The sequence below is a fragment of the Monomorium pharaonis genome, chromosome 2 (genome assembly GCF_013373865.1).
Source record: "Monomorium pharaonis isolate MP-MQ-018 chromosome 2, ASM1337386v2, whole genome shotgun sequence".
NCBI lineage: Eukaryota > Metazoa > Arthropoda > Insecta > Hymenoptera > Formicidae > Monomorium > Monomorium pharaonis.
The window spans coordinates 32,397,363-32,421,778 of record NC_050468.1 but is presented as its reverse complement, the minus strand read 5'-3'; the positions used below and the strand labels follow the sequence as shown (position 1 = coordinate 32,421,778).

The 24,416-nt window shown below is 38.9% G+C and overlaps 1 protein-coding gene and 1 long non-coding RNA gene across 3 annotated transcripts in view; both read left to right on the top strand.

Moving 5' to 3' along the window:
• The window catches only part of LOC105839886 (UPF0489 protein C5orf22 homolog), a 639,614-nt gene that overhangs the window by 138,464 nt on the left and 476,734 nt on the right, over positions 1–24,416 (top strand). The gene's annotated exons all lie outside the window — the stretch shown is intronic.
• Positions 15,981–19,488, top strand: LOC118644465. Its single transcript, XR_004962240.1, has 2 exons — positions 15,981–16,110; positions 16,199–19,488. It is a non-coding gene; the product is annotated as an uncharacterized LOC118644465 (long non-coding RNA).

Here is a 24,416-nt window from a genome sequence, read left to right as displayed (position 1 = left end):
AATGAGGCATTTCAATCGCGTTGTTCCTTTGCATAGAAAAAAAAGCTGCACGAAATATTTTATAAATAACCTTATTTTTCTCCGATATTAGTTTTATGTATGCAACTAGGTGTGTTATAAATTATATATTATTAATAGAGAAAGATAACTAATATTGATAACAAAGTTGAAAATAAAACTCTGTTATTTGAAAGCAGGGTGTTTAAACGGTCGATTTTTTTTAGACGATTCGAACAATTGTGTTTGCAGAATATTTATTACGCAATGTTCTACGTATATAACAAAGCAAAAGTTGTAGCAGCAGTTATGAAAAAATAAGTGAGTTTTTTCATGAAAACTTTATATATGAAAGTTTCATATGCATACACATCAGAAGAGTAGAAGCGTCGTTGTCTGGCTTATAATATCATGCAGCAGCTCCGAAATAATGTCTGACCGCCTTGTCTCACGGCGCTCCTTGCCGATCCCTCTTTTAACAAGAGTATTCCTCATCTATCAACAGCTTTCCTCCCTTTCTCGCCCTTTCCCGCGACGTACGCTTTTCCCGGGCAAGATTTATGAAATGGTACTTTGTACAGTTCCATTTTAGCATACGCCTCGATTTACTCTCGGGGTAAGGTTGGGCTCCGGCGTCATCTTATTCCGAAAGTTTCAAGGAATAGCTATAGCGCTGGGACCACCCTTACGGGGTGTCTCAAAGGTCTGGTAGGCGAGTGTATAAGAACATTGTAATTTTATTCGAAAATTTTTATTCTTCTTAAATTTTCCATTTTGATTCAGACTATTATTATAAGTAGTCAATTACTATACAATAAATATGCTACAAGAGTATGGTATTTATTTCATTTTATCTTTCTGTGATTGTTCAGCAATTTATAAAATAACACAATGCGTTTTTCATTTATAAATGCAAATTATAAGCGTTTGAAAATATCTGTTTGTTTATTATTTTACATGTAATTTTAACAAAATTTAACAATTTTTACAGACAGATGTAATATAATCGAAAAAAATAGTATAATATAAAATTTCGATTGGTATATCGAGTGGAAACATGTTTTACTGTGCATTGGCATGCGTGTAGTTGCGGTAGCACGCATGTCTGAGGAGCCGCATGGCGGTTGGTCGAGAAAGAAGGAATCTTTTGCAGAGGGTTTTCCGTGTGTGAGCGTATAAGAACGCCAAGAGCGCAGCCACGTATCAGAGAATTCCACGAGTTAGATTTAAGGTACGTTACCAGCGCACCCTCTTGCCACTCCCACATCCACCCCCGAAGTCACATTCATCACGTCAGAATCTTGATTTCCAAATCTACCATCTTGCGACTAGTTGGCTCTTCTAGCTCGTGCAATCGCTTTTTCTTCTTCAAAATGGCTTGGCTCACGTGACTTCTTATTCAAATTTATATTTCGCATTCAGCATACACACAAAGGGACGCCAGTTACCTTTTCCAATCTAGTGTTGCTCTTGGCGTTGCAAAAGTGCAGATAATACTTAATATCAATCTAAAAAAATGCCTGATACATGTTAAGTTTTTATTTTTTTTTTTTACCAAAGCTTATTTGTCGCGATTTTGTGATTAATGCTTTAATCAATTACGCTTTTAATTGCGCCATAAATATTTTGCAATGAAACAAAGTTTGCTTTTTATCGCACAAGATGAGTTTCATTATCAATATTTAATTTGTTTATTTCTCTACTTTTTCTTGACAAGGTGTCTTAACCAGACTTGAAAGTAGAGACGCGTGTCAAAGTCCAAGAGTACAGAATAAGACACTTATTTATCATTGGTCGGCCGGTAGCCACGGATAATTAAAGCCGCTCCCCGTCTTGTGACCCAGATATTAATTAGGCATTTGCGGACGTCGCTTACCGGCAGGCCACTTCGAAATGCTGCTTGCTGTAATAAAGTCGTTTCGCAGCCATTAATCGTTCTGTGTACACGCGTCGTTATGGTGCGGAGGATGAAACGTATGTGCAATAAATATCTTCAAGCGCGAAGCAGGGTGATAAAGCAGCTGCATCCACACGTTGCACTTCATGTATTTTTATCTTACTTGTTCCTTTTGCCTACTGTTAATGAGGACAGATAGCGGAATTGCTTTATTCAGGTTACTTAATAAATTTTTTTGTTTTTTCTTTTTTTTACTAATAAGTGTTTATTAGTTTCTTTTTTTTACTAATAAGTGTTTAGAACTCTTTACACAGTGTTATTTCATGTTGGGCAATAAATATCTTAAAAAAAAAAGATTTATATCTATACTGCGGTAACATTGTTGATAACTTAAAAATTTATTATTCTATCGATTTTATGGTTAAATTTTGCGAAACATGACGTAAGAAATAACGCATATGTTTCTATTTTACGTATCTAAAATCTCGAAACACGTGTTTAAATTTGCTCGGCTTCACCCAGTTTTGTATCAGTCTGTTAATTGCACGTACACACATGCATAAAGTAATAGTCTTGCTCCGCTGCCAAATCGGAATTAGAAGAGGCAGCAGGGTGATTCACGTGCGTGACTAAAATTTGACTTACGCGGAATCGAGTATGCTTTCGTACAGTTTGCAGGTGGATTGCTTCAGTCTACGGTGTGGTCGAAGCTCTCGATACCAAGAATAGATCAAAGTCGGTGACCAAATTGCTGGTCGCAGATGCATGCGTAATCTCCGGTATCGTTTGCCTATATTTATTGCAGGGCGGTAGACTCGCCGCCGCCTCTCGGTTTAATGATAGAAAGACAAGGAAGCGGAACATCCGTCATATCAGCAACGTTTATGCGAGGCGGCCACTCAGCATGAAGCATGTCATATTGTCATTTCTCAAAACGCGGTTATGCAGAATACCCGCCGTATATTTCGTGTCGCGGGGATAATGGATTTTGTCCAAGTAGACATATGCCTTTTCACACCGGTGCACGGTGAAAAGCTGCGTTCTAATTTGAACGAACCTCTCTGAAATCTTGAGGAATCACGTTTGACACACGTATTTTGCTGTTATTTTCGATAAATATATTTTCGATAAATATATTGTTACGCAGAGAGTGTTTGTTCCAAAGCTGTAACGCTTCTAGAATTATACATCTTTATTAGTTTTGTTTATTTGTAACATGCGGAATATTTAATCGTAATTTTTTATTTGAGCCAATAACACTTGTATTTTAATAATTTATATTATATTTTCTTAGGAATGTTTACATTGATCAGAAAAGAAAAAGAAGAAATTACATATTTAAGATTGACTGACTAAAGTAAGCTGAAATATCCTTGTAAATGCTTTTATATATCTACACTGAAAAAAATATCTATTCAATAAGATATGTAGTTGCGGGCTGCCAATTACAGATATACTCAATACAATAATATATGCTATTGCAGTATCAACATTGTACTTGCATTAATAGCAAATATTATTGCATTGAGTATTTTATGTAGCTGTCAGCCCGCAATTACATATGTTATTGGCTATATTATTTTCTTTCTGTATATTAATAAAATTCTTGTTTACTAATAAAATTCCCGAACAACATTTGCTCGGTCGTGTATCAGAAGTGAAATTTATGGTAGCATTTAGCACAGTTTATTTGCGAAACCGTCGGACGTTCGTAGAGAACGTTGCACGAAACACGAAATTAAAAGATAGCACCGTAGAAAAGCCGGAAGACAAACCGTGGAAATAATTAGTCGTGCCCATCACCGTGGGCCATATATCGTTTCTTCCATCTCTTAACGAGCGACTCGGGCGAACGGATCGCTCGGGCCGACCGTGCGTATTCTCGTTTCTTCTCTCGTGAGCCGCAGCTACGTGGTTTTTAAGCCAAATAGGACGGAAGCACTCCTCTTTCGAAAAGCCGTATAATTTTTTATGCAAAGTCGGGCCACCGTTCCATCCCGAAAACTGTAATTTGCGGCGGTTTATGAAGTGGGCGAGTACACCGCCCGATTCGATGCATCCGCAGGGTCGCGTCTATGCGCAACGGTTGCGCAAGGTGGCTCCTAACCGAGGTGATAATTACCACGTCAAAATCTTTTTATGGGGGTTCCCTAATTGTAAACAACGGGCAGCTAACGAATGATCTCCTATCTGCTAGATAGAAGATAACGCGGATAGATCCATCATTTTGATGGTTCACCACGTGGATCAGCACGATTTCGCCGACACAGGTCGCTGGAAACGCGTATACATAACGTACACGGTGTGATTGATGCCACTGCAGCGTAGTATTTTTAAGGCCCGACGCGAATAACATACCGCAACAGAAATTGTACAATGTGAAAATTGTGCTTCAAAATATTTCGGATAATTATACTTTCGCGTGCACCGCCGTAGTTATGTATATACGATTCCCTAGACGCGATAATTGCTGACCGTGAATGTGTAAGTACTTTACACAGATATCCCTTTTACCGGATGAAGTGAAGGAAGATGTAAGTTTACACCCGAGGTAAATATATTAGAATAACTGTACCGTTCTTCTGAAGTAGCGGCTATAATATTTTATATAGGTTCATTAAAGCGTGGCGAATGAGCTTGTTCGATGAGCTGCGCCGATGTCGATTAAATGGTAAATTAAACGAGGAATCGGCAAATTCTCTTTTTCTCTCTCTCTTTCTCGGGTTCCATCCTACGGCATCGAGTCATAGATTATCACGCCGCCGCGGTCTCTCCGATATAAAATATATTCTCGTACGATGCATCGCGCGTGTCTGAACTTGGAAATGTTAATCGGCACACTTACAACTGGTACTCACGTACGGCGTACACGCATTTTTGCATTCATCTGCAAGTCGCGGCACGGCCATCTGCCACGATATCTTTCACAATGTAACGACATTTTACGAGCGGTTAGTTGCTTCTTGCTGCGCCATCGCGATTGCAACTTAGCCACTCGGCCGTCTTGCTTATCGTGACGAAACTGCTAGGCACCGGAAAAAAGACGCATCAACATCTAAACGACATTTGTGGTATTTTATACTCACTGCAACCATGTGTTTTTGTAATATGCTGCAACTATTGTAAATGATTCGATGAAACATAAAAAATTTTCTTCTTATCAGTGGTGATAATTGATAGAGATAAAGCTTTTGGTCGACCAAAGTGGCAATTTTTATTATTAAAAAATTACAATATTTTATTCTTAATTTTCAAGTAATAATAAAAATGTTTCTTGTATCAAAGGCTAATAAAAATTGCCAATTTAGTCAGCCAAAAGAAAGCCTTATCACTATTGCAAATTATGAGGATCTACTATATTGATACATAGTCATACATTTTCCATTTTTCTCGTTTATTAGTGTGATAAACGATCTTTTAGCGTATGATAATCTTGTTTCGATAAAATCTGTTTGATTCTTGAAGTTATACAATAGGAAAGTTATTTAAATTTTTGTATACACTTCCAAAAATTACGTAGACAGTGAAATATCACCGTAATTACTTTGCCGGAGTTGATTACCTAAAATTTTGAAATTGCGTTTACTGATGTACTGAAATTACGTTATAGGCGCTGGATTATCCATATAGGGATAGGCATTAGCCAGGCATTTAATTAGATTTTATTACGGTGCATATTGCATTTCATCGATGTTCGCTATAATGAAATTTCATTATGGCACGTAAGCGTATGCATATATGTACAGAGTGTTCTGGGAATGTTCTGGGAATTTGTTCTAAGTCTTACGATTTTTTTAGAATGTTGCATTAAATTTTCTTTAACAAACGTATAATCAGATCAAATTATCATAAAATTTTGACCTGCACTGATTTTTTTTAGTAGTGCAACAGGTATAAATTTGATAACAATATTAAGATATGAAATTTTAAACACAATTAATGTTCATTACTATGTTAGCTTTTACTTTCGCCGATGCGATTTACAGAGTCAACAGTGTGCGCCGCGACGTCGCGGAAACAGTACGACGAGGAGTAAAAGAGGGTGGGGGAGAATGAGAAAGCGATATGACAAGTGACGGAGATCGCGTAGGAAACGTCTTTCGATAGTAATCGAGTGCTAACGAAGCCGATGGCGCAGGCCCTGCTTCTTCCTGGGACAGGACAATAACCGGTATATGTACGTCTGTCCGTCCGTCCATCCATCCGTCCGTCCGTCGACCGGTGCGTTGTCCAACAAGACGTGCCTGCTGTCGGTACGGCAAGCAGGTGCGACCGTGACTTGCCTTCTCCGTGTGTGTTCCTTGTGTGTATAATTATGCCTTTGCACGTACATGCACAATATATATACGCGATATATATGCGTGTGCTAGCCTCGCCTAGTACATCCCCTTGCGTCCTGTGCATGTATGAATGTCGTTATACAGCGATAGGTATCGGTACATTATCGCACACATGAACGTGAGGGGGGGCAATCATCTCAAGATTGTTTTTGCGACAGATTCCAACATTCTGATAAATCAAATCGAATTAATTATTGTAACATTCTTCTTACGGAAAATATTCCAGCTAAGATTCAAAACAAATGATGGTCACTGCGGATAAGATAAACTGCATTTCCTAATTACTACCATTTTAAACGTATGGTGGCAGTTAATATGATTTTTAAAATAAATTAGCTTTTTAAAATAAATAATAAATATTGTTTGTCATTATTCAAATAAAAACTTTAATATGCACAAAATAAAAGCAGCAAGCAAAAATTCATTATTTAAATATAATAGAAGGAATGAAAGTACAAGACATTGAATCTGTTATCAGTCAATGTCCTGAATACTATCCTCATAAACTGTATGCTCAATATTACCACGCATTTACTCAGATTTGTAATATATATAGTCTTAATTTAACATTAAAATATTTTAATATATAACGGTCTCACACTTTTTCTATGTTCTCTTATTTTTACATTTATCTGATAGATCTATCCTTTTAATCAAAATGTCACAACATCGTGTACAGCAGACACAAATTCTTTATTTAATATGATTAAACGCACAAGTATTTTAGGAAATGTCACCTCTCATATTAAGCGAAATGTAGTTTCTAATTAAAGTCCCCGCGCGACCCACGCAGCACGTACTCGTACACGCGGGTGCAGGCGGGGATGTGAAACCGATCGTTTTACAACTCTTGCAATAAACGTTTCCGCCGCGCGCCCGCGTCCCGCTGGTCGCCCTTCCATTCGCGAGCTCCGTGAATTATTCAGGTAATTCACGGCGGATTTTATTTCACGCGCGACACACGCAAAACAACAGCTCGGTATCGGAATCGCGCATTGTAACACGGAGGGGGGGGGGGAGGGGTAATACCGCTTATCTTCCTTAATTCATTAACCTATCTGCACGTCTCTATTGCACCTTCTCCTCTCTCTTCCTCCTACTCTACGGTTCCATTAGTGCGTATATCCACCTCAGTCGTTTGCAGCACATTTACAAGGCGGGGAAACGTATGGGGGTTAATGTTATGCAACAACCGGTGCACGTTTCTGTCACGTACGTTCGTGCGCATAGCGCACTAATTCTCACACCGCAATTCTCACACTAATTTACTCGTGGATCCGGATATGCGTTCGCATGCATCAAAGTATACGCGCGTTTGACGACACACACGTATACACACACGTACGCCCGGGCGAACGTGCACGATACACGACGGCTCGTGCGTTCATATCGCTGAGATACGCGCAAACTCCTCGTACCTATATGATTAAACATGCGTACAGGCGCTACAGGCAAGTAGCTACGTACATGAAGGATTCGGATCACATCGCGTTCCTAGAGGGGAACACGGGTGTGTTTATATACGAGACACTTCATTGATATGTATAGTGTCGATTATTTCTCTCATTAGCGGGAGGGATACGAAACAAGCATTAATTACGTGGCGTTTAGCGAAAACGCTGCTCGAAATTATGCTTTGATTATCTATTACGCGCATCGAGTTACATTTTGAAGATACACGACGGGGCCCGTGCACCGATACACTCGCTCAAACAATTTGTCCACTGATGAATTGATTGTCATATGATTTCCCATAATAGATGATAGTTAAATGATTAATATCGTGATGAGCTTTGATTGCAATGGCTATATACGTCTAATGGAAACATACCTATCTAACTAACGATAATATTACGTTCTCATTAGCAAATCAACAGTTCATCCCTACAAAACAGATGAACGATATAAATTGATACAGTTAAAAGTAGTTTTCTCTTCACTCTCTATTATTATATATTATACATACATATATGTATGTGTATGTATGCCACAATGAGATCTTAATGATAAAAATAAAACGCGTATGTGTCTATTATTTTTATTTGTATTTGTATTTATTTTTTAAGGAAAAAAAAATATAAAAGGAAATTATAGCCACATTATATATTTTAAAAGTTATAAAAATAGATGGAAGAAATAAATTAACTTAAAAAATTTTCAAGTAAATTGAGCGGATAGATTTAATAAAAGAATGATAATATCATAAAGGAATTTCTTGCGAAAGTAATTTCCCTACGTCAAATAATCAACGTCATTACGTATATAATTAATTTATGACAAGCGCATTATCCTAGCATTGAATATGTTCAATGCAGATATATGCGTGCATAATCGTGGCTCATTATCACATATAGATGCAATAACGTGCTGATTTGTGAAGGTAAATCCGCGTGTCGAGAACAGAAACAGACACAAGAGATGAGAGAGATGAGAGAGAGAGAGAGAGAGAGATATTCATCGACCGCGATATTGTTGTCTTCCGATTACATCGGACAATGGATCCATTTCCGGAAGTAGAACGGAAATTGTACCTTGTAGTATGGGTGAGAGACAATACGCGTGCGGATACGGTCAGTGTATCTACCCGCCGTCTTTGAGGGGGCGTAATTTTGGATGCCGCAGACGTCACCAAGATGGAAACCGGAAATTAGATAATCCGGCGCGCACCGCGATTGTTGCCGCTGCGACAATCCGTTGCCGTGAATGTTTATTCGTTCGCGGTCGCAAAATTGAACATTTGAACAGGGCGAACCGCGATATACTTTATTATCGTTGACGTACGTGTCCTTTGTATTTCGAAATTCTACATTCTTACATTTTTATTATATTTTTTTTTTGTATTGAGTTCTCGAGTACATATTTTTCCCTTTTCTCTCTCACGTTGGATAAATATGCACGATTCTGTAAATGTATGTTCGTTATCAGTATTATCTTCGTTTAAGCGATGCAAGATCTGTTGCAGCAGATAAATTCGAGATCCTGTCGCAATAGTGTCAAGTCATTATATGCATTTTTTGCCGCCATCTCTTAAGTATACAGGCCGATAGCGCCGGCATTGGACAGTCTAATGGCAGTGCAAATAGTTTCTATTGAATCAACGGATCTTACGCGGCCATTTTGCTTAGAATTTCCTGCGTGCTTTTGTATCTTGCGCGCTCGAAGGCGCCTCGTAAGCGCAAATTTCCTGGCCGCTATTTGCTATTCCATTAAAGGCGACGAAGGCGTGTCCTCTTCTTTCGCCATGAAACTGTCTACTAACTCCTTCGCGTGCATCAAGGAGAACGATCTCGGTTACTGTACATGAGATCACGCGGAACGTATAATACTTATCGTTTCACCTCGAGATGTAAATAACAAAGCGGATGTCAAGATCGAAAGTCAGGGGAAATTTTCGATAAATTATTATAGCCTGTAATACCCGCTTTTTTTTCGCATCGAGAGACCGATCTCCCGACTCTAGAGCTAGCAGGTACTATACATTTCACGGGGAGAATGTTTGCGCTTTATTATTAGAAAAGGTGATAGGTTGATGCCGGCTCTATAATTTATCATAGCGTACTTTTAACGTCAATCAAAACCGATTGCAAATTTCTATGTCCCCCTTTTTTTTTATCCCGCCTCCGTAGTTCTTAATTATAGTGGCTTATCGCCGACAATTTATTGATGTCTGATATATTTTATCATGGGTATCGCGAGTAATGTAACCCTGTGGATAATCAATTGTCGATACGGTGAGTTTCGCGGTAAGATTTACGATACGTATCAGAATGTCAATCTCTCGAGATTTAATTTTACCAACAATTCTATACATTATACCTACTTAATGCCGCTAAATGTACGTATACTCAATCGTGTCAGACAGTTACAAGATAATAGACGTATTTCTACTTCGCCCGCACAATCTATAATTTAACTTTTAACCGTAATTCGCAGTGTAACCGCCGTTATTCTCGGGAACGAGAATAACCAAGTTTGCGCGCATTCAGCTAAGATTTGCGAAATTCCGCCAGTACCCGCTACAACTTCGTTACTAGCGCTTTGCGGTTTTGAAAGTGCGAGCCGGAAATGTGCGGTCCATTACGAGTTACTCGGCTCAGGCTACGTGGCTGTTTTAATCGATATATCCGTTGATAATCGTCCATTTCTCTTTTATGAAAACATTGATATGCGGCGCGTAATGCTACATAAAAAATTCACACAAAAATTGTTATTGGGCACGAAAATCCGCTGCAGATATTAGTTCTCTCTCTCTCTCATTTTTATGTTTATGAAATCATTCTTTTTTCCCTTCCTTTGATGATCACGTCGTAACCAAATAAGAAATTACCTCGGATGTGCGGTCTATTACCGATTGCAATATTAATGTTACAATGTCAAAATGTGTCAAATACACGGATTATTTCAACGCAAACGATGTATGCGGGCTTGGTATTCTCGATAATTGGCATAATCACCCATAGACAGACAGTTTATCCTGCCATTACGGATACCAAATGAATAGCACTTTTAGTTTTAACACTCTACCCGGATGCTGCTTCTTTGGTCATTTACCACATTTTCTCTTCGATATCACGTCTCATTACCTCCTCTTTTTCATCTTCGATATACTGGTAATCATGTGCGAGTTTTTTTTTTTATATTTCTTCCTCTCCGATGTTGCGATTAATCCGCGAGTATTTCGTGCTATAAATGCACGTCAGAAATTATTGTTCAAGAGGAAACATGTTATCGTTATCATTGAAAGGGACGCATACAGTTTTAGGAATGAGATCTGTGATTGCAAGTAGCTACAGGCTCTTGGCGATGTTTCAAAGCAGATAGAAAAAAATTTATTATATTGTAGTGTTTTCTGAGGTCTCTAAATATATATTACAATTATTTTATTCCGCATAATTACCGTTTCTCCTTGCTTGGCATAATAATTAAATAAGTTAACTTTGGTCAGTTTTATTAAAGGGATTTTGATAATTTATTTGGTAGCATTTCTTATTTTCTTGCACGTAATAATGCAACAATATATTGTTACGTGGAAGCATAAAGCATGTGCGCGTTATTAAATATAATAAAAACGGAGTAGAGCAACCTACCTTTATGGCAAATAAATTGTACCGCGCAGTAATTGGCTATTATCAAACGGCTACGTGGTGGTTTGGAGTTTGAATTGTTGATAACTTTAAAAAAATGGTTCCCGTCACGATACACCCTTCTCAAGTCTTATCGCGTATGCATTTCTTCAGCGCCGATTAACCTTGAGAGAGGTACTTCGAAATCGCGAAGAGAATAATATCGGCGACGTTATTCGCGTTACGTAAAAATCCCAGTTAATCCACGGGCATTGGCGAACGCTTTCGTCGCAGTCTGTACATTAATCCAGCTCCGGTGTAATTATTGATTGCTTAGCCGCATGCGTCCAATAAATGTTGCCGTCTCCCACACACCTGTGCCTCCCCATTTCCCGCACGCGCATTTGCCTATACCTACCTGCCTACCCGCGTACATGAATTGTCGCCGAAATACGGGCTTATACGTGCAAATTCGCCAATCGCCGGTGTATAACCAGACAGAGCGAGCCGACCCAATCGTTATTCAGATTTAATTAGTCGGTCGGAACTGTTGTGGCACTACACGCACTTGTAAAGCAAATAGAAAAATGGGAGGACTAACTGGAAGGAAGAGTGAAATCGAAGAGTAGAGGGTAGAGCGTGGAGGAGGCTGAGGGCGAAAAATTGCGCGAGGAGAGAAAAATTAGTCGATGGCTACTAGTTTTTATTACCGGCCAGTCGATATACCGACCAATCGCCCTTAGCCGGTTTGGGCATCGTTATCGCATAGGGGATCTCTTCGGCGGTTAGGCCAGCAACATTAATGAAATTTACTTCCTATGAGAAAATTATAGCCGCACCGTCGCCGTCGTCATCGTCTCGCTAAACGAGCGAGAGGAACAGAGAGGGAGGAGAGCGCGATACAGCACGCGCGACAAAGAGAGCCGAATGTAGAGAGAGAACGCAATAATTTCCACCCAATTACCGACGATCCTAACGGTTTGTTTGCTCACCCAAGACCCACCCGGCTTACGTTATAATCATCCCGGGATAATTGATATCCAATTTCGTCTCGATGTGTCCGGGCATACCCCTTCGGCGTATTCCGAGGTCGGCTATCTTGGCGCTCTTGTTGATCGCGATATAGACTCAACGTTGTAATATCGATTTGGAGAGCAAGGAAGAATAGTTACGTCTATACGGCAACATACTCAAAACTTTTTTTTTGAAATACAAGTTATCTCATTGCATCATGTGACAAATCATACACGAAGAGGATTTTCTCTTAAAACTTTCGGTACAGTTATAAGTAAAGGAAACCAAATTTAATACAATTTAGTAAAATTTTTAAGGAGAGATAAAAAAGACGAAAAACAAATAAAACGAAATGTAATTTTTAGCGATAAAATTTGTTTTTATTTGTTTATTAAATACGTTTTGACTAAGATTTTTTCAACAGCATAATAAATAATGTTAAAATTAAATAAAAGTAGTTTGGTATAATTTTACTAAAGGTCAATCAAATTATTTTACATTGTAGAATAGTTCGATTTAATTTTATGAAAATTTTACTAAAAAAAATATAGTAGAATTCTTTAAAGTCCATATTAGCATATTATAATTTTGAGGGTAAATTCTAAGATAATTTTTTTTCATATAAGCGTTTTATGCAAGTGTTGCATATATATGCAGGATATCTATATTTTCATAAATGCAAAATGCAGGATTGCTTTGTACTTCTATAGAAATGATAAAATAACACGACATGGATTGTTCTTTCGGATAAGGTAGAAATTTGTAACAGCATTCGTAAAGCTTGATTATTCTAGAAATATTCCGATTGTGCTTTAACAAGATAAGTTGGATAATAATGCGGGGCGATGAAGTGCAAACAGCGGTAATGTGTGCGGATGTAAGTATATGTTTATGATATGCACTTCGTATTCACTTTATCTTCGGCGTGGGCTGCTTTGTTGTCGTGCAACTCGGTTGGCGAAACCGGTTATACCCCCATTCAATGCATCGGGAACTTTATATATGATTAATCCTACTGCGTCGGCTGCTGTATTTTGAGCCCACGGTTGCGTATTAATTACTGCAAATGCTGCAACGATTTAAAACGATTATGCGCAGATAACTGTCGAATCGAACGTTATAGTTCCGTCCTATTGCTTTAATCGTCACAAATTTGGCACGCGTTATTACACGAAGGAAGAAAACGTAAGAGAGAAATGTAACAAGTTCATTTAATTGGTCCGCTTAGATTTAATTGAAATAAGATCTTAATAAATGCGTTACATCCGTTATGCATACGTTACATTCAATATCCTGCGTATTTCAAACTTTCTTTAATTATAAATTGCTTTGCAGATAGGTATGTGATTTATAATGCAATTCGCGAAGCGGTGGATGGAAAGATACGAATAGCCGATTTGCCGCGTTGTTAATGTGAAGTATGGCAGTTATACTGTACTTTCCTTTCTCGGTAATTGTAAATTAGATCTCACGTTGCAGCGTTGCGGTACGCAGACAATTTGTTGTTTTACACGATCTCTAGAAATTTTGATAGGGCATATTTCTCATAATTTAAAAATTCAAATAGGATTAACCGAGGTAACAAAAATCTCTACGGTACCAGTGTTATTTATATAGTACACGAGATAGAAATCGGACTCTTACATCTCGACAGCAGGATATACGATCATAACCGTAGTAGGAAGAACTGGTTGGCTACAAAAGTTGGTGCAGGTTGCTCGCTGCACATATTATAAATCTTTTAGAACGAAATATGTAGTGGAGACTTCAAAGACTTAATTCACGATAGGCGTATATTACAACTTTACAGACAGCAATACGGTGGAACGGTGCATAAAATATAAAAAGCGGTAGCTGAGCCAATTATATGCTAAGCTTCATTATTTCACCAATAATCATGCATCGATCTTCGTAACCGCCGTGCAAAAACTTATTTCGCGCGAGGACGCGAGGGGGAAAAAATGGCAAAGACCTCGAGCACAATTCCCTGTGTGCCAGAAATTTCAAGTACCAGTGCCTACGATGAAACGGCAATCTAGAGTTTCGACAACCTGTAATACAATCCATACCATCATACAAGGAAGATGAGGGGAGGAGGGGAGGGGACGGATTCTAGGTATAGTGGTCCCATCCCCTCTATTGTGTGCGTGTGTACGTGAATGCTCTAAAGGAGTACGGAGCTCTTCAAATCCGAATGAAACCTCGAGCATGGATCTATATTGAGGATCTACATCGGGTTGCATAACAATGCCGAGCGATGTTGCCTTCATGCATAAGTATCTATGCAAACCGAATAGCGATCCCGAAGAGGCACGACGCGCGGCGAGATAATATTTTCATATGAATACAAATGGCCCTCTCTCTCTCTCTCTCTCTCTCTCTCTCTCTCTCTCTCTCTCTCTCTCTCTCTCTCTCTCTCCGTACCACGGCGGAAAACAGGTCTGTCCTTCTTCTCGCCTACTTGTACGTATCAGCGGAGTCGCGAATGCTTTTTCTCGTAACGGATGGCTCGACTGTTTCCTTTAAGGAGTTGCCCGTGGTAGTCATTTTATTTAGCCGCAAAACGTTAAGAGGAAGTTCCTGCGGCAAAACGCGAATAATGTTCGCGTTTTAGTACTTAGCGAAACGCATTTGATACCTTCAGCTGATAGGCAATAGTAGATCGACGCGATTTGAAGTGAATGAAAGTGTTTTTTTTTTTATGTACAAAATATTCTGTAAATTTTATTTGTTAATATTTGTTGTGATAAATCGAGAGATTATGTTTTGAACACATATTTGTTTTATTACTGTTGGAACTCCAATTGAACTTTAATCGAATCTTCCACTATATTAGAAATATTTTGTTGTAATAAATAATTTGGTTAAAATTAATAATAATTTTTTAATATTAAATTTGTGTTGCATGTATTTTACAGAAGCAATTAAATTTTTTTGTTATGTAAAACAAAACATTTTGATCGTTAAAGATATTTTAATTTAAAAACAGAAACTTTGTTCCCAGTGTACAGTTGATGTGGAAATTTTAGCGAGAGAAAGAAAGAAAGAATAAATCACTTAATATATTTTTTGTAATTCACATAATGTAGCGTAATATTTTCCTTGTTGCATTAATTTTCTTACATTTATATGCCCCTATCACAGGTCTCAACCTTTAATAATAATAATTGATTACCGGGATTAAACGTTGTAGAAAGGATATTTGACTATTATCTGTTTGTGGCTGAATATGTACTGCGCAAAATGCTAATTGCTTCTTGTAACCCGCCGTGAATTTCTGTTAATTATCTCTGTCCAATTATTGGCTGCTGTGCTGTTTACAATAAGCGAATTATAACAACGCGATAAAAACTATAGTAAACAGTGCACAGATATTTACACTTACTTTATATTCTAAAACGTATATTCTTAGCGAATACTATTTTACATAATTAAATGTATATATACTCTTTTAATAAAGTATAGATATATTGATGAAATATATTGTACATTTAATCTTGATAATTATTTTAAAAAAAAATTTTTATTTTGTATATAATTTAAGTGATTACATTTATTTACAGTTACAAGAAATTAAGATTTTTTTTTTATATTAAAATATTATTCAAATTACTTGTAAATTTATAAATATACAATTATATATCTATTTGTTTTATAATATATACAGACACAAATATTTAATAAAATAACATATTATTATTAGAATATTTTAACTTACATATTTTTTTTTAAGTGACGAACCAATGATTTTGGTTGCTGTGAAAGAATCACTTTCGCCAAGTAAAAATGGTAGAGTAGAGTGAGTCATTATTCTTTTTGGCACTTTACTCCTTGCGCGCTGGCGTACGAAGGTGAAAATTTTATTCGATGCTTTGCGGTCTGTGTAGATAACGAAGGTAAGAGGCCTCTCTCCCGCCTGGTATAGGTGGAATGTTGGAGGTATACGAAGGTGTACGATGATAATTTCGAGAAACTTGCAGTATGAGAGATGCAGGGGCAGGAGCAGAATGTAAATAAATATTCCCCGGCACGTATAACGAGATGTAAACGAAGGCCGAAGTAAAGGATACCGAGTATATCTGGCGAATAAATTGCAAAGTGAGTATCGCAAATGCGTTAGGTGTTTAGGGAGTTTTAATTGGACGTGTCGCAAATAAAAAAGGGCCGCTAAATACACGGGCGAAATTTTAATTTTTTCGGTTGGGATATTCTCGACTGCATACTTTTCTGCAGCGTCAACGAAATCTTTGTCTGGTTTACTGTAAATTTGTGCAACATTTCAGTATACGTTTAAATTAGTATGTCTCTGCATATAAAGATATTTCGTTATTGAATGCAACAGATATTGCGAGACATCTTTAATACAAATCGAAATAAGCTACATTACTTTGTTATTGTCGGCCATTTGTTATCCTATTTTATTCGTGTATTCTTTTTGAAGCACTTGCAAGAGCACTACGCGCGCGAAAAGCATATTTTGTTACTGTGCACGATGCCGATGGCGACGTAAGGCCATTAACGCGCGCGCGGTCTGCGTTCTTCTCTACTTGTTTCTCGACGTGCCGCTACTCTACCGCCGACTTCTTGCGCGATCGGGGTAACTAGAAGACATTAGCGCACTAATTGCTATCAGGTATTCTCAGCGTAGTTAACCGAACATTTAAATGTTTCGCAGAAATCACAAACACCGCCATAAATATTATTTACGTGATTGCGAATTTCTTTTTTGTCCATAGCTGTGATGCGACCTACGGCGTTCATCTGCTGAATCTACATATCTGATTTTACAACCATGCATATATCTTTCATAAGACTTTTATAAGAGTAGGTTTTTTTGTTGTATTGTAAAAATTGAAGACATTATGCGACAGTGTTTCGCAATTTTCTTATTTTTAATTTTAAAATAAAATTCTCAAGACGTTTAGTAGTCAAGGAAATATAAATTTGTGCGTCCGAAAACTATATTTTTTTTATCAACAAATTTTTAAATTAATTTCGAAAAAGATGTCTTTCTAATAGCATTTTGTTATTGAACACTTTTATTGTTCTTTATTTTTTAACATTGAGTACCTTAATAATTTTTTAAGCCCCTGTTAAAAATTAGAGATTAGATAGAATCAGTTTAACAGTATGTGAATTTGCTTTTTGCATACGTTAATTTATGAAAATTTTTTCCAATTTTTAATCATATATGATTTAATTAAATCACTATTTATATTGACATTGAAAAAACTTTCGTTCTTCTTAACCTGATTTTTGACATCCAAAATTAAAAAACCTATTAGTTCTATCACGTTTTATATTCATGGTAATATATAAGGCATTCTTTGAATATTCTATTCTATTACCTTTTTTGAAAAGTAACGTAGCATATTAGCATGCATGAAACTTAAGACAAACGTCATTGGTAAGAGGATGAAATACAATTCCTCGGTGCACAAAGTTGCAAGTTTAAAATTACCGATTAAGTGTTTTCTCGAGAATTAACGAGTAACATAATATTAACTTTGAAAAGAGGGGCACTGAGCAGAGCGACAAGGTTAAAGGTTCTGTGAAAGTGATAGAAGCGTAAATATACATTTTTGTTGATAATATTGACGGATAAAACCGAGGTGGCCTCGTAAGTCTTTTTAGAAGGTACAAGAAAATCGAAGTAATAAGAGCGGTTTAAACTTCATGAATTCTTTTATTAATCTGCGTGGGGCCGCGCGCAGGATCGGATTTAAAATCTCGAACCACCAGAGTTAAAGCTCCTTCTGTCTTTTATGAAGATTTTCTCTCCCTCGTTCTTATCCGAAGAGGATGAGGACCAGAAAATTCGGGATTTTGGATATGATATATACGAGATGAACGCATTCAATCTTCGATATTCGGAATAATATGTAATGCTATTAAATGTTTCTACATTATTTTGTGATTAAAGTTTATTTGATAAAGTTGACAATTACAATATCAAGCACTATAATGTTTATACGAGATGATGCATATACTTATCACAATTATTACTAAAGTTTTAACATTAAGCGAAACTATTCTTTATATATTTATTTTAATTAGCTCTATATATGTATAATGTAATTAACCATTAATTTTTATATAATGTTATACAAATTTATAAAATTAACTTTTTTTTACGACTTTTCTTTTATTTACTTGAACATTAAATCAGTACCGTATAATTAGTCAAGTGCTTAACGTAACTGTTTAAGGTATTAAAGTTGCTCAATACATTTTATTTCAAAGTAATTAAAATTTGTTAATCTCTTTACGTTTTAAATGTCTACTTTTAAATGTATCATTTGAAATAATTTTAATAGATAAATATCTCTCTGTTATTTGCAAAATTCATATTTAGGTCGATGGATAAGTGCTGCAAAACATATAAAGTAGTGATAGTAAAATATTTATCTCACAAAAAATATCCATTCTGGTCTCATTAAATTTCTTCCGTCGTTTTTCCATGGATATTGATGATTTCCTGTGGCGTTAAGACTGACTTGAATCGCGGATGCTCGCATCTTTCTTCCTCACCAGCTTTCCTATAACGTGGGAATTTTTCGCATTCTTATCGTATCTTTACTTCTCCCTCTCCCTCCCTCTTTCTCTTTCTTATCGTATAAAAACCATACGGTCTGGCGAGCATGTCTGGTGGGCAGCGGACAGGCGCCAGCGTCCACCCTTTTACGCAGTCCCGGCTGATGTCCCGTAGTCTTGGCCCGTTCCACCCCCTTCCTTTTCTCCACGGTCGTTAGAGCGAAAACGTTCTCCATTAACGCCTCCTTTTTTCTCCTTTTGTCAGCTGGCAGACGCGTCCGCGCCAAAGCGATATTAAAAACTCCCGCGCGCTGCAATAAAGCTAACTGCTTCTCGCATGCATAGGTACCAGTGCCGTTATGGGTTGCCGTTTCCGTTCTTCTCTTTTGGACTTCTTAATACAAATGGATCCGGTACGAGATTTCTAAGTTCCGGAGCGTTGCCGAGAATTAGGGTCGATGGCCGCGCTTTGACGCAGGTTTCAGTTGTCTTCTAATTTCTTTTTACGTCTGTACTGTAGCACCGTAAAGTTGTAATTGCATAAATGTCTATTTCTGTAAATGGGAGAGGAGACTGTGCGAACATTGAAATCTTGAAATTACACTTGAGACGTTTAATGTATTTACTTTCTTTTTTTGTCAATTAAAAAAAAAATTAAAACGGTATATAATAATGTAAGTATACAAATTATGTATATATAAAACAAAGATTCAGGTTCAAATCCATCTAGTATATTGAGAGCACAATCATTATGAAGGATATATGAGTCTCAAATAGAAATCGCAATTTTTAGTTCTGAAGGAACCGAATTTAAAGAAGAGAGATACTATGTAAAGATATTTTTCATAATTATGTTGTTTATATAAGATAATGGCTTATTATCTTATATGTTTATTTCTTATCATTACTAGAAAAGTTTGTACTGGAACGATACAGTAATATTTTCAAGTTTGCTATATTTACGTAAGAAATTTTTCTTTTCTAATTTTGCGACGGCGCGCAACTTCCAAATCCCTCACGAAATAATATTTATAGAAGGTCAAAACTTTCGAGCCGTCTGTTAATACGATGTAACAAAGGAGTGTGTTCGCGGGGAATAATCATGTCAGCCGAAATCGTCGTCTTTTGCAGACGATTTATTGTCATTCGTCAGAAATCAGCATACCCGCGTGCTCCGGGAAAGGACCATTCCATTGTCTGGCATATAAAGAGAAATCGAAGAAGAGGGATAGCGATGAAAGAAATTATTTTCTTCAGAGCCAAGAGCGGAAGGAGAAGCGCACGGAACTGAGGGAGTGAGAGTGGCAAAGTCGCGCCTCGCGAGGACGAGAGGAAGGACGCGGCGGAGGACGCGGAGGTGAAGGAAAACGGGATGAATGAGGAGGAGGCTACTTTTGCCCGACGGAAGAACCGCGTCGCGAAGTGGAGTGCCGGATATAGAGTGACGGAAAGGCAAGAACTCTATTGCTTCGCTATAGAGAGCTTGAGGAGGGGGAGGGTTAGGAAAGAGAGAGCTCCAGCTGGCAGCGTTCGAGCTTTGATATCCGCAGCCGGCACAAAGAGTTGTCGTCGACGTTTTGTGTGCAATGTAATTGCGCGGATAGGTACATACTTATCTACATAGAGATGCACTGTCCGTCTCTTTACTTATTCCTCGCGCCGCCAGGAAGTCGACGTGCTTTACGCGTCTAGCCTATAACGCCCGGCATAAGGGCTTTCGAAATAAAGGGAGATTCCTCCATCTGTCCTCCCTCCCCCCCCCGCCCCCCGTGAATTGGCGTTACGGGTGTAAATTGTACCTTTCGTTGATCCATGTGTCTCTTTGTTGCGCGCGACAAATAAGACAATATGGCCGAGAGAGAGAGAGAGAGAGAGAAAGAAAAAGTGTTCTTATGCGCTCTCTGGAATTTTAATGAAAGCGCTTGAAAAAAGGTGGATTCTCTGAAATTTCTCCCTCGTTTTTTCGCGAGAGAGTTGCGGGGATTTGAATCGCGCGATCGTTTCCATATTAATCTAATGAATATTAGCGGCGCGACTTTTAGCATTTTGCGTGTTGGCAGAAACGTTGGAGAGAAACTTTTAAATACGCTTTAATTAAGAGATGTGGTAAAATTTGGCTAGTAAGATACGTATTTCTACGTCTCCTCATTGAGGCGACATTTAAAATCGAGACTTCCTCATTTTGGATTGAAATGTAACCAGCGTGGGCGAGCGTGTCTCTTATACGCCCGTATATACCAATCACGCACCGAAAGCCTTATATATTTGTCGCCGCTGTGTCGCAGATTGAGCCCCGTGTATTTAAATACATCGAAAGAGATGGAAATGTATTTAGACGACAGCTCTTCTGAAAAGAAAATAATTTGACATATTTTAAAAGTTGGAATATCACTCAAACTCCTAAAGCCACCCCCTCGGCTTCCTCGGGCTCGAGGTTCAGCTGAAAGAAGAAGGAGGGCAGGAGGCGAGAGGATTGCCGATGGGAGATGGTGTGGCCGCGCGCCCGGGAGTGCAAAGTAATTTTAAAACGATTTTTACCGACAGAAGTTTACATTAATTGGAGGTTTACTAAAGCGTATGAGTAAAACTTTATCGTTGCGACTTTTCACTGTCTGGCGCGATGTTAAATATCAATATACCGATAGAATGCCGAGCACTCAGTTGAAAACACACTTTGTTGGTCAAACAAAAATATCATTTTTATTTTACAAATATTTTTTCACTGGAAATGTATATGAGCTAATTGGAAATTTATCGTAAAATAGTTTACAGTTTTTGGAATATCTATCAATATAAAATTTATTGTCATTTATTGCCTTTTTATTGTCATCGAGATATCAATCCAGATAAGATTGTAATTTTATTTCCAGTAATTTTTTATCTAAAGAATTTATATAACGAATTTATACAATTTTGCGGATCATTGGGGAACTTAATTGAGGAGAAATAACTATTTTTAATATGCAAAATATTAACAATGATTAGAACAGTGATATAGATTGAAAAGTGAAAGAGTAAATGTGACAGAGATAAAAAATATACGTATGTACGTGCGAAACGGGTGTTCGCCAACCAACTCCTCTTTCAACGCTATCTTCATATGACGTGCCCTAAAACCATTCGATCGTAGTAACCACGCGCAACTTTCCGGCTGCAGAAAGGATCGCGGAAGAGGAGCGCGCGCGGCTTCATCCCCCGTTCCGACGTCGGCGTGAAAATAACGAACGAATTGTCTAGGTGAGCGTTTTCGCGCGGGGGGAGGGGGGGGGTTGCCTTCGGGCTACGGGAATCGGTTCCGCAGTTCAACTACCGCCTCTCGCAACCCACCGGCCTCCTCATCTCCTCCCCCGTACGGGAAGCCGTGTACGCGGCTCGGCATGAATATTGCCAATTTACGGATGGAGGAACGTACGGTTCTCACCCAACCTTACTCGGTTCTCTCGTTACAGCCGAAGCTAGCTGTAGCTCCTCGCTCTCGCGTTCTCCACCTCCGTCTCCTTCACCATCCCCCGCGCCGCCTACCAGGCTCCTTTCTTCCCTTTTTCTCGTTTCGTGCCTCGCTTCCATTTTCTCTTTCTCCTCGAGAAAAGAACGAAGAAGCGAGACGAAACGAGAGGAAGACGGGGGTTAGGGGGGAGGGGGTAAGGGGGGAGGGTGAGTGAACGAGAACGGGAGCGCTCGCTTGACGCGATATTGGAAAATGGCGTCGACGTGTGCGGAGGGTAGCAGGTAAGTGGAGGAGGGTGCGCTCTACCTCTCCTTCGGCAGCCTTCTCTCTCACCCGTCCTTTCTGTCTCCCTTTCTTTCTCTCGCTCTTCCTCCCGGTGCTCCCCTCCCGCGAGGAATAGGGAAAAATAAAATAAATTGCTCAACATATCCAATAAGGTGGCAGAGCCGTTGCCCGGGCGACGCCGACTCACTACTCTCCTCTATGCTTTTCCAGAGGAGCGAGAGATGTTTCCTTCCTTTTTCTCTCGTTCTTCCCTCTTTCTTCCCGGTCTGCCTCGGTGGCCCTCTCTCGCGGCATAACTTCCCGCGGAGTTCGATGACGTCGGAAAGAAGAACGGAACTGGGAAAGAAACGGGTTGGTACAGGGCGTGCGCGTCCCTCTCGATTGTCTCTTTCTTGCTGCCGCAACTGGATAGTCGTCGTGAGGTTGCGCGCCGATCCTCGTTCGCCTTCTTCGTCTCCTCTTCTCCGTCCTACGTAGCGCTTCTTTTTTCGCTGCCACCGCATAATACGTGCACGAGAAAGGGAGAGAGAGAGAGAGAGAGAGGGGGGGGGAGGAGAGCTGAGTATTGGATCGCGGGGACCTCCCTGTCGATATTACCATACATATAGGCCGGCCTGTTACAACCTACCTCTTCTTCCTGCCTTGAAAGCCGCCACGAGATTCATCTGCCTTACGTACAGGTGGCTGCGTCACTTGCGCCGCTCCTCCTCGGAGCTGGTTGCTCGGAAATAAGAAGACCATGTTGACTCTTGGTATCCGATGTCTTGTCGATGGAACGTTTGAAGGAGATTCAGTTAGCCCGCATTAAATATATGAACACGAAATTTGTGTGACCTCCAAGAGTTTTCTCTTGACGATATTCAAATGGTAGAGTACATTGAAAGTATAAAAAAAAATTAAAAACTTATCTTCAGCACGTAATTGCTCAATAATATTAATACGTTTTCCTACAATGTCTTAAGGGTTGTTGAAAGAAATTAAGTTCGAAGATTATGGCTTTATTTAATGTATTATGCGAATTAGTGGGTTGTCACAAATTTGCCACGAAATTATCTTCCCTCATAGAACTACTACTGGTTTAATGAGACATCAATACCGTTACAATTATTTGCTAAATAAATTATCGATAATTTTTCGTGAGATAAATCCGTTGGGTACTTTGCATAATTGAGACGCAACGTCCGAATTAATCGTTGCGTGAATTGCGCGATGGTGAAATTCTTGAGAGGCTCCGATGCATCTACATGTTTCTTGCCTCTCTACGGGACACGACTTCTTCGTGCCGGGCTTGTTTCGTGTTGGGCTCTTTACCTGGAACTGCGGCTCCCTCACAAATGAAGATCATTAACCTCATGCAACACTGTTGGGTGGCCGTTTCATGTACACCTGTCGGTTTGAACGTAGACAGACACACGGCTCATAGTACAAGTGATCGGTACCCTTCTTTTTTTTCCCTTCCCCCTTCCTCCGCCCGCTCATATCGGACGCCTAGTGCACATTTCTGAATACGTAGCGTTGTAGTATCATGCCCGCGAGCGCGCGTGTTTTATTTGCCGGTATAATATCACGTATCACGAGGAGAAGCCGGTATATCCGCCGATTCAATGTGCGTGATGGATAATTGTACGCGGGATCCGCTACGTTGCAGCACACACGACGTCTATCTTCTTACGATTTAATAATCCGACAGGTCGACGGAAATCACTATGTTTCGAGACCGTTTTCGGACGTTGTACATACGACGTTCGATTATCCGGAATGTTTTATGGATAATGTTGCGTCTTTATAAATGTCTTGTGTGCGTGTTCTAGGGTGCATCTCTGTGCACGTAACTGCAC